General features: G+C 39.3%; 1 pseudogene; it reads left to right on the top strand.

Moving 5' to 3' along the window:
* The first annotated feature begins 12,085 nt into the window (after positions 1 to 12,085).
* LOC111760602 (5S ribosomal RNA) lies at positions 12,086 to 12,204 on the top strand (annotated as a pseudogene).
* The last annotated feature ends 302 nt before the right edge of the window (positions 12,205 to 12,506 follow it).

Raw genomic sequence — 12,506 nt, 5'->3', positions numbered from 1 at the left:
CCAAAAGCACGAGCAGCAAAAGAACAAATAGATACATGGGACTTCCTCAAAATTAAAGCCTTCTGCACCTCAAAGGAGTTTGTCAAGAAAGTAAAAAGGGAACCCACACAATGGGAGAAAATATTTGGCAACCATATATCTGATAAGAGACTTATAACTTGCATATATAAAGAACTCCTATATCTTGAAAATAAAAAGATAAACAACCCATTTAAAAAAATGGGAAAAAGATTTAAACAGACACTTCTCCAGAGAAGAAATACAAATGGCTAAAAAGCACATGAAAAAAATGCTCCAAATCTCTAGCTATCAGGGAAATGCAAATCAAAACTACAATGAGATACCATCTTACTCCCATAAGATTGGCAGCTATGAAAAAAACAGAAGAATACAAATGCTGGAGAGGATGTGAAAAAAGGGGAACTGCTGATGGGAATGCAGAAGGATCCAACCATTCTGGAGGACAGTTTGGCAGTTTCTCAAAAAACTAACCATAGATTTGCCATATGACCCAGCAATAATACTGCTGGGTTTATACCCAGCAGAACTGAAAACAAGGACACAAACCGATATATGTACACTAATGTTCATAGCAGCATTGTTCACAATTGCCAAAAGTTGGAATCAACCCAAATGCCCATCAACAGATGAGTGGATCAATAAAATGTGGTATATACATACAATGGAATACTACTCGGCTGTAAGAACAAATACACTACAAACACACATGATAACATGGATGAATCTTGAGAACCTTATGTTGAGTGAAGCAACCCAGGCATTGAAGGACAAATACTACATGACCTCAATGATATGAAATAAGCAAGCTGCCTCAGAGAGCTAGAGACTGGAAGATAGGCTTACAGGAAATCGGGGGTGGAGGAGGGATATGAGCCGACGTCTGCAGGGGTGGAATCTATGATGAGCTGGCGGTAAGTATGAGCACAAAGAAGAGATAAAATGGGGGCAAGGGGTTGCCTTTGGGTGGGGATTTGCGTGGTTGAGGGGGCTGGGGAGGGGCGGATGGGTAATATTACCCAAAACATTGGGGGGAGGGAGGGGCAACATACGAACATAGGAGAGTGTCAGGTGTTGGTTGAGAGTAAAATGCTGAGAAAATCGTATCAAAATATAATTAGGAGGGTTACCTGTTTAGGATGCTCAGTGGGGATGGTCTGATGCGGGATGGACTCCTGGGGAATGTCTGAATGCTCATTTTGCCAGGGTGGGTTGTACCATTGGATAGAGACACAAGTAGTGAGAGTGGGGGTGGCCCCACATCCTGGGGAGGACTAATGCCGTCAAATAGAGGGAACTGTATCTCTTGAGAGAAAGGGTGGCTCCCAGGGCATTAGGGCAGTTGAGCAAGTCAGGCCCTGAACACTGTTGCAAGTATCTCTGGACGTGGCTCCTCGGGAAATGGAGATTGGCTGTCGCTGTGGGCCCCAAGAGGAGGGGAAAATGGATGTTGAATGGATGGAACCAAGGTAAATGTGGGGGTAAGAGAGGAGTTTCACGAGAGTACACAAGGATGGATATAAAACATGTAATATTACACCAAAAACATATAGGGTACGACAGACTAATAATGTAAACCATAATGTAAAACATAGGATAACTAAAAATTTAGAAAACTGTATATCCTAAAGTATGGACCACAATGTAAGCACAGATGTCACCTTGTTTGAAAGCTATTGTCTCAGAGTCTGTACATCAGTTTAAGTAAATATGATATGAATAAGTTATAAGACTATCGCTGTGGAAGGGAAAAGGTGTGTGGATGTGTGGGAGTACTGTATATTGTATATATGAATTACTGTGATCTAAGGCTCTTGTGAAGAGAAGCTCAATAATTAGGAAAAAAGAAAAGAAAAAGATAGGATGCAGAATTTTTCCAAATCAATACGTATTCTAGATCTAACCTTTAAACTCATGGCTATATTCCATTTTACTAGTAAGGGAACCTGACATTATACTGAGCTTCGCTTTTCAGGAAGTTTTGGATCACAGAGTGGTTCAACAAAGGTGGCGGAGGAATATGGACAGGCGATATATGGTTGACAGGGAGTTATACAGGGCATATGTCCAGGGTGCATGGTAATGTTTGGATATACTCATAGTGGAAACAATTAAAAACAACAGCTGGGGGGGATACTGGGTTCCTGGCCGGGGTTGCTCTGTCGTGGTCCCTAGGGGAGCAGCATCAGTCCCCCAGGTGCAACGGTAAGAACCAGGAAGGAATGAGGGTCCAACAGTGAGCCCCTGATACTAATGACTATGCTTGTGAGCCTATACACCTGAAATAAGAACAAGGCCTAGAGCAGCACTGTGCCTGGGAGTTTCCTCCTGACAGCCTTCATGTTACTAAAATGTGGCCAGTCTCAAAGCCAAATTCAGCATGTAGATGCAGTGCATTCCCCACAGTGTGGGACATGACACCCGGGGATGAGCCTCCCTGGCACCGAGGGATCACTACCAAATACCAGCTGATGATGCAACTAGAAAATGACCTTGAATTAAAGGTTCAATGCGGACCAGCAGAATGTCCCTGTCTACATATAATAACAGGACTTTAAAATGCTGTTTGACCTAATGTAAGGGGGAAATGGAAAGGAGAAATGAGTTTATATGGCTATGAATCTATAAAAAAGAGTCTGGAGGTTGTCAGAAGGATTGCCCTTATGCACACCTGAGCAGAGTCTCAGAGACAGATAAAGTAGATACAACCCCATGTATTGGTTCTTTTGAGGGCTAAAGAGACCCACGGATTCTATGGTCATGGGAGATGGGGTTCACTGCCATGACAGTTGGCCCTTCTTTGGAGCTGGTGTTTCTGTGTGATGGAACTGGATTCAGATGGGATCTCTTTTCACAAGACTTTCATGCTACTTTATTGGAATTGTAGTTGGTGCTGGGGTTTAAGATATATCTAGGGGATTTGAATCTCTGGACTGACAATATGATAGCCAGGCCCTGAGCCTCAACAGACTTCAACTCCTACACTCTGATTTATTGGATTTACCCCACTCAGCTAACATGGAGTTGAAGAATGTCAACCACCACACCATGGAGCCTAGAGTGCTTACAACTGAAAGCAGGAGGATTGCATCCAGTATCCATGTGGAATCTAAGCCCCCTCTTGACATAGTAGTGCAATGAACACAACCACTCCAATGACCACAGGGAAAATGTGGCATTCGTGTGGGAAAAGTGGCCATGGTGGCTGCTGGGTGCGGGGAATAGGAGGAAGAGATGACATGTGGAGTCATTTTCCGGACTTGGAGTTGTCCTGGGTGGTGCTTAACGGACAATAACGGGACATTGTAGATCCCCCCAGGGCCCTACTGGATGGAACATGGGAGAGTATGGGCTATGATGTGGACCATTGACCATGTGGTGCAGCGATGCCCAGAGATGTACTTACCAAATGCAATGGATGTGTCATGATGTTGGGAAAGAGTATTGCTGTGGGGGGAGTGGGGGGTGGGGGCAGTGGGGTTGAATGGGAATTCATATTTTTTGAATGTAATATTTTTAAAGAAATGAATATAAAAAGACACAATGGATGAGGTTAAAAATATATCTGAGGCATAGAACAGCCAATTTGAAGTGGTAGAAGAATGAATAAGTGAATCTGAGAAGAGAAAATCTGAACTTTAGAAGACAGAACAGATAGAAAATTGAATGGAAAAAATTGAACAGGAACTCAGGAAATTGAATGATGACATGAAATGCACAAGCATAGATATTATTGGTGGCCCAGAAGGAAAGAAAAAAGGAAAGAAGCAGGAAGAAGAATATTTAAGGAAATAATGACAAAAGACTTTCCAACCCTTATGAAAGATATAAATATCAATATCCAAGAAAGAAAACATACTGTAAACAGAAAAAATTCAAATAGACATGCACTGAGACACATATTATTCAGAATAACAAATACTAGAGATAAAGAGAGAATTCTGAAAGCAGCAAGAGAGAAGCAAAGCATCACATACAAAGGAAGCTCAATAAGACTAAGTGCCTATGTCTCATCAGAAACCATGGAGGTGAGAAGAAGGTACTATGATGTATTTAAGGTACTGAAAGAGAAAACCTGCCAGCCAAGAAATCTTTATCCAGAATTACTGTCCTTCAAAAATGAGGGTGAGTTTAAAATCTTCAAAGATGAATAAAAACTGAGGGAATATCTTACCGAAAGACCAGATTTACAAGAGGTACTAAAGGATGCTACAGCCTGAAAGGAAAAGACAAGGCAGAGAGACTTGGAGAAGATTGTAGAAATGAAGACTATTTGGAAGGATAAATTAAAGGGTAAAAAGACAAACAATAGTCAGATATGACAACAGAAAGTCAAAGGATAAAATGGATGAAGTTAAGTAATGTCTTTATTATAATAACATTGAACATTAATGGATTGAAATCCCCAATCAAAAGACATAGACTCACAGAAATGATAAAAAAGACCCACGCGACTCACCTCACATGTAAAAACACAATCAGGTTGAAAGTGAACGGTTGGAAAAAGATATTCCATAGAAATAGTAATAAAAAAAAAAGATCTGGATTAGTGATAGTAATATTTGACAAAATTTGAATTACAAAACTGGTATAAGAGAATATTTGACAAAATATTAAATGCAAAACTGTTATAAGAGATGAAGAAGATCACTACATATTAATAAAAGGATCATTCACCAAGAAGAAATAACTATAATACATATTTATGCATCTAACCTGGGTGCCCCAAGAGGCATGAAATACACTCTGGCAAAACTGAAGGGAGAAATACATTTTTCTGAAATAATAGTTGGAGACGTCAATACACTATTATCGGCATTGGATAGAAAGTCTGAACAGAGGATAAATAAGGAAACTGAAAGCTAGAATACTGTGATAAATGAACTTGACCTAACAGACATTTACAGAGCATTACGTCTCAAACAGTAGGATATATGTTCTTTGCAAATACTCATGGATCTTTCTCCTTGATAGACCATTTGATGGCTTACAAGACAGGCCTCAATAAACTTAAAAAGATTGAAATTATACAAAACACTTTCTCTGATCATAGTGGAATGATGCTGGAAATCAATAGTGGATAGGAACAGGGAAAATTCGTAAATATATGGAAATTAAACAACAAACTTTTAAATAATCAGTGAGTCAAAGAAGAAATTGCAAGAAAACTCAGTAAATATCTCAAGATGAATAAAAAATGGGAACAGAGCATATCAAAACCTATGGGATAGAGCAAAATAGTGCTGAGAGGGAAATTTACAGGATTTAATGCTTACATTAAAGAAGAAAGAGCTGAAATGAAGTCCTAATTCTACACTTTTAGGAACTAAAAAAAAGAACAAAGTCAAAGGAAATAAACAATAAAGACCAAAGCAGAAATAAATTAAATTAAAAAAACAAACAAAACAAGAGAGAATCAACAAATCCAAACATTGGTTCTTCTATAAGATAAACAAAATTGACAAACCATTAGCTAGAATGACAAAGAAAAAGAGAGAGAAGATGCATTGACACGGCAGTAATAAGAGAGATCATGAAAGGGTACTATGAACAACTAAATACCAACAGACAATGGAGATGAAATGGACAAGTTCCTAGATATACAGGAACAAACTACTCAGATCCTAGAAGACACAGAAGACCTCAAAAAACAAATCACAAGAGACTGAAACAGCCATCTAAAACCTCTCCAAACTGAAGTGTTCAGGACAAGATGACTTCACAGGTGAATTTTACCAATCACCCAAAGATGAACTAGTACCAATTCTGCTCAAGCTCTCCCAAAAAATTGAATAGGAAGGAATACTTATCAGACTAATTCTATGAAACCACCATCACCTTAATAACCAAACCAGATAAAGTTAATACAAAAAAAATGAAATTTATAGACCAATTTCTCTAATGTGTTTAGATGCAAAAATCCTCAAAAAAATACTTGCAAACCAAATCCAAAAGCACATTACCACCATTATATACCACCTTCAAGTGGTTTTTATTCCAGGCATGCAAGGGTGGTTCAACACAAGAAAATCAATTAGCATAAAAAACCACATTAATAAATTGAAGAAAAATCACATAATCCTTTTCAATGATGCAGAGAAGGCATTTGACAAAATACAGCATTCTTTCTTGACAAATCTCTCCAAAAGATAGGAATAGAAGGAAGCCTTCTCAATATGATATAGTGCATATATGAAAAACTCACAGCTAGCTTGAGCTCAATGATGAAGGAGCACTTTCTTGCTGAGATTGGGAACAAGACAAGGATGCTCACTATCATGACTGTTATTCAATATTTTGCTAGAAGTTCTACCTAGAACTATTAGGCAAGATGAAGAAATAAAAGGCACCCATATAAGAAGGAAGAAGTAAAATTTTCACTATTTATTGATGATAGGCTCCTATATAAATCCTCAGCATATGCATTCAATTTAATAGCAAGTTCAGCAAAGTAGTGGGATACGAGATTAATATGCAAAAATTAGAAGTCTTTCTATATGCTGCTGCTGAGCAATGTGAGGAAGAAGTCAGAAAAAATCCATTTATAACAAGTAAAAGAATCAAATATTTCAAATAAACTTAACTAAAGACATAAAGGGCCTGTATTCAGAAAACTACAAAGCATTGCTAAAAGAAACCAAAAAGTAAATTAAAGGAAGCGCATTCTTTGTTCATGTGTTGGAAGACTAAATATCGTGAAGATGGCAATTTGACCCACACTGATTTACAGAGATAATGTAATCCCAATCAAAATACCAATAGGCCCCACTTTTTTTTTTTACAAAAGTGGAAAGGTCAATTAGCTAATTTATTTGGAATAAGGGGCCCTGAGTAGTCAAAAATGTCTTAAAACAGAACAAAGTTGGAGGACTCTTATATGCTCACTTTAATTCACATTATTTGGCTACAATGGAAAAAACAGCATCATACGGGCAGGAAGATAGACATTTTGACCAACGGAACCCAAATAAGAACTTAGAAATAGATCGTTACATCTATGGTCAAGAGATATTTGAGAAGGCTGCCAAGCACACCCAACTGGGCCAAAACAGTCTATTCAGAAAATGGTGCTGGGACAACTGGATATCCATATCCAAAAGAAAGAAAGAGCCTCCCTATCTCATACCTTAAGAAGAATTAATGAAAATTTATCAAGGACTTAAATATTGAGGTTGCAACCATAAAAGTCCCAGAAAAAGATCTCATGGTAGGTGGTAGTTTCTTAAACATTACACCCAAAGCACAATCAACAAATGAAAAAATAGAGAAGTAGGACCTCCTCAAAATTAAATACTTTTGTTCTTCAAAAGAGTCAAGAAAGTAAAAAGGTAGCCTATTCAATGGGAGAAAATATTTGGAAACCATATACCTGATAAGGGTTTGATAGCCATGTTATATAGAGAGATCACAAAATTCAACAATAAAAAAGAAATATAACCTAAACAAATAAAAGGCAAAAGACTTGAATAGAAATTTTTCCAAAGAGGGAATAAATACATTAAAAAGTACATGAAAAAAATGTTCAACCTCACTAGCTATTAGGGAAATGCTGACCAAGACTACAACGAAATAACATTTTACACCTTATAGAGTGACCATTTGAAAAAAGTCAGAGAAGTACAAGTGCTGGAAAGGATGTAGAGTATTAGGAACATTCCTTTACTTTTGGTGGGAATGTGTAATGGTGCAGTCTCTGTGGAAGACTGGGGAAACCTCAAGAAGCTAAATGTAGAGCTGCCATATGATCCAGCATTCCATTACTAGGAATATATTCAGAAGAACTGAAAGCATGGATGTGAACTGACACTTGCACAATGATGTTCATAGCAGCATTACTCAAAATTCCTAAAATATGGAATTAGCCCAATTGCCCATCAACTGATGAATGGATAAGAAAATGTGGTGTATCCATACAAGGGAATACTATTCAACAATAAGAAGAAATGAAATCAATATGTATATGACAACATGAATGAACCCTGTGGACATTATATTGAGTGAAATAAGCCAGACACAAAAGGACAAATAATGTATGGTATCACTAGTATGAACTAAATATGATGTGCAAACTCATGGAGGGAAACTTTAGACTATAGGTTACCAGGAAATAGAATGTTGGTTAAGAATGGGAGCTGATGCTTATGTGTGTAGAATTTTTCATAAGGTTTATTGTAAAAGTGAGGAAATGAATAGAGTTGATCAGAACACATTATAGCTAGTATAACAAACACTGCTGATTTATAAATGTGATTGTGCCTGTAAGAGGTCTTCTTTGGACATAAATGTCAAAAGAAAGTAATTTAGGTGATAATCCAAGGAATGTATAAATGATTTGGTGGTGGATGAAGATTAGTTTTAATAATATAAATATAAGAATGCTCTTTTACAAAGTGTTAAAAATATGGTGAAACACAGGAAAATTACAGCTAATATAACTTATGAACGATAGCTAAGTGTAATGTGCTATTTTACAGCAATGGTAAGAAGATATTATTTCAATTCTAAGGGACAACTATAGGGGTTATAAGGGGGTCTTGTGAGCCTTCCTTTTGGAGTTATGAAAATGTTCAGAAATTGGCTGAGGTAATGACAGCACAACTCTGTGAGGAAAACGAGATCCTCTGAGGGTACACTTTGAATGGGTTGTACAAAGCATGGGACTGTGTAACACAATGAATACTGTGGTGGAAGATGGACTGTAGTTAACAGAACAAATATAACAATGTTTCCTCATGAACTATAACAAATAGATAATGCTAATACAGGGTGTTAATAAACAGATGGGTTGGGGGGAAATATACCAAATGTAAGATATGGGCTATAAGAATTATTTTGGCAATACTCTTTCATAGTTCATTGTGAAATGAATGTTTCACAACCATGCAAGCTACTGGGGGTGGGCTGATTTATGGGAGCCCTTTATGATGATACACTTGTTTTTATTGTAAGTTCACAACTGTTCCTATACACTTACTGTTTACGTATGCTCATTATGAATGTTATACTTCAATAAATTTTACATAAAAAAAGAAAATATCTGTGCAACAAATTATATAGATAAATGCAGGTATTAAGGACTTTTTTAAAAAGCACAGTAGAGAAAAACCCTTCTATTAATTCATAAATCAATAGCTGTGATAGAAATACCAAAAAGAGATTCTTTCCAATTGTCTGGGGGAACATTTAACATCGATTGATAGAATTTACAAGGCCAAATAATAACTAAACTAAAAAAATTATGGTAATGCTTTCTATAATTATAAAGATTAGCACCAGAACAAATTGATCAGAAAGCAATATGCCTTTGCGATAGATTAGCTATTAGTTAAAGATTCTTAATATTATGCAAGTGAATAGTCACAGAAAGATGGAGAAAGATAATTAAAGGAGAAAAAAGAGAATGCTTATTTGTAACTCAAGTCATTACTGATTTTTGAAAAAGATACTTAAAAGGATAAATGAGAAGTGTGTGGTGATATGGTATTGGACTTTCACTGAACTGATTTTTTTAAAAGCATTCTTTTTTCCCAAAGGCAGCATTCCTTAAAAAGAAATAGTCCTCCTTTGCATGATAAACCACCCCAAAGAAGCACTAGCTTAAAACAACAACCTCTTTGGAATTTATGCTTCTCAGTTCCATTTGCTGCAACTTGAACTGAATCTCTCTTGAAGGAGTTTTTATGGAAAAATTACATCATCTTTACATCGTAGACTTAGATGTAATTGCTAGCAGAAGTGCAAGGCCACTAGACTCATGCTGGGCAAAGGACCAGATACATAATTTCCAGGGCCCAGTGAAAAATTAAAATGCATGGCACCTTGATAAAAAAGAAGTTATGAACTTCAGGATAGAGACAGCAGAGTATTAAGCTACACTCAAGTGTCCTTAGAGGACAGAACCTGGCATGAGCACACAGATTGGATGCTCATCCCCAGTCAGGAGAAAAAATACTCCCTGACCTTGGGAGTGCATTTGAAGCATGCATAGCTGCACCAATCATGGGGTAGACCCCAGCTTCATGTGACTACTGAGCACTTGGCATGAAGCTGGTGTAACTAGGAATTTAGGTTTTAATTTAATTTTAATCTTAAATTTAGAAACTGAAGCAATATGTTTGTTCTTTTTAACCCCATTTTATTGCTTTGACAGGACTATATAACTGCAGGGTGCCTAAGAGTTACCTCCTGAGAGCCTCCATGTTGCTCAAAATGTGGCTACTCTCTAAGCCAAATTCAGCATGTAAATGCATTACCTTTCCCCTAGGGTGGGACATGACTCCAGGGGATGAGCCTCCCTGGTCCCGAGGGATTACTACCAAGCATCAGCTGATGACGTAACTAGAAAAGGACCTTGAATAAAAGGGTCAACTCAGAACAGCAGAATATCTCAGCCTTCATTAAGATCAGGTGTTAAAAACTGCTTTTTGACTTTGGATAAAAGGGGGAAATGGAAAGGGCAAATGAGTTTATATGACTGTGAATCTCCAAAAAAGAGTCAGGAAGTCATCAGAGGGGTAATGCTTATGCATGCCTCAGCAGGGTACCAGAGACAGCCAAAGTAGATAGAAACCCAGGTACTGGTTGAGGCCTACAGAGACCTACAGGTTCTGTGGTCATGGCAGATGGCTCTGGAGTTCGGTGCCATGTCAGTTGGTCCTACTTTGGAGTTTGTGTTCCTGAGTGTGATGGAGTTGGACTCAGATATGAACTTTCTACACATGCGTCTTCTGTGACTTTTACCAGACCTGTGGTTGGCGTTTGGGTTGGTGTATACTCAGGACACCTGAATCTCTGGACTGTCCATGTGACAGCCAGGCCCTGAACTTCAGCAGACTTGCAACTCCTACCCTCTGGTTTATTGGGCTTACCCTGGCCAGCTAACAGGGAGGTGAAGAAGGTCAACCACCACAGCAGGGAACCAAGAGTGCCTACAACTGCAAGCAGGAGAATTGCATCCATCATCCATGTGGAATCTAAGCCCACTCTTGATGTAGAGGGGGACTGAACATAACCATCCCAGGGTCCACAGGATGGAGAAATAGAGTATGGATTAGAGTGGACTTAATGGTGTTCTGCTGGGGAACTATTGTGATTAGTAAGGGAAGAAATTGTAGTATTGATGTGGAGAAAGTGGCCACAGTAGCTGCTGATGGTAGGGAGAGACAAGAAGAGATATGATGTGGGGGCATTTTCAGGATTTGGAGTTGTCCTGGGTGGTGCTGTAGGGGCAGATGCTGGACATTGTGTGTCCTGTCATGGCCCACTGGGTGGACTGGGGGAGAGTGTAGACTACAATGGAGACTACTTTCCATGTGGAGCAGCAGTGCTCCAAAATGATTCACCAGGTGCAGTGAATGTGCCACAATGATGGAAGAGGTTGTTGATGTGGGAGGAGTGGATGGGGGGGTGGGGGTATATGGGGAACTCATATTTTTTTAATATAGCATTTAAAAAGAAAATAAAGAAGAAAAAAACGTTAATGCTTGAATTAAAATGTAAGTCTAAATACATAAGAAAGTTCAATGACATGAAATTGAGAAGTTAAAATTTCTCAATACATGTTCAATATTAATCAGAGATGGAGAGGACACTATTTTGCATACATGGGATTAAACAAAATATTAATATTAATCTCACTTTTTTTAAACTCTTTCTTAAATTAAAAAAATTTAAAACATACTCCTTCCTTTCTCTCCTGTCAATATGCCCCTCTCCCCCTTCCCCAGTAACCTGTAATTTGCTTGCTATCTCTGTGAATTTGTTACTTTTAGACATGATGTGGCAGTGATACCACACAATTTTTGTGCTCATGAGCCTTACTTATTTCACTGAACATAATGTTTTCAAGGTTCTTCTGTAGGAAAGAATATTTCATAACTTCATTTTTCTATGGCTTTCCATCAACAAATATATCAATTAAGAATTTTTTTTCTACTAGTCCGTGTAATACTGCTAAATGTTTCAAGCGGAGCATACTGTAATAACTGGGGCGGGAGCGGAAGGCTGGCGGCTGGCAGCGCAGCTGGGGCGCAGCAGGCTCTTGAGGCTGCCACCAGCAGCAGCCAGCATCGACGGCCATACCACCCTGAACGCGCCCCATCTCCTCTGATCTTGGAAGCTAAGCAGGGTCGGGCCTGCTTAGTGCTTGCATGGGAGACCGCCTGGGAATACCCGGTGCTCTGGCTTTTGCCACGCGCCGTCCCCTCCCTCTCGCTCGCCCTCCTTTTGCTAGCCCCGAGCCCGGCTTCCCGCCGCCCTCAGCGCCAGGTATGCAGGCCCCCGGCCCCGGCCCCGGCCCCCGGCCCCCGGCCCCAACCCCAACCCGCGCGCGCCCTTCCCTGGCGGCGCAGCCACGCAGGCAGCCACGCAGGCGGCGGCCACCCAGCCCTTCCTTGGAGCTCGCAGTCCCGCACCAACCCACATGTGGCTGGGGACCGCGGGGGCCCGCGCCCACTGCGCCTGGGCCCAAGAACCCAGGACCGCTAGAC

The sequence above is a fragment of the Dasypus novemcinctus genome, chromosome 23 (genome assembly GCF_030445035.2).
Source record: "Dasypus novemcinctus isolate mDasNov1 chromosome 23, mDasNov1.1.hap2, whole genome shotgun sequence".
Taxonomy (NCBI): Eukaryota; Metazoa; Chordata; class Mammalia; order Cingulata; family Dasypodidae; genus Dasypus; species Dasypus novemcinctus.
The sequence above is the reverse complement of the archived record's forward strand: the minus strand, read 5'-3'. Positions and strand labels throughout refer to the sequence as shown.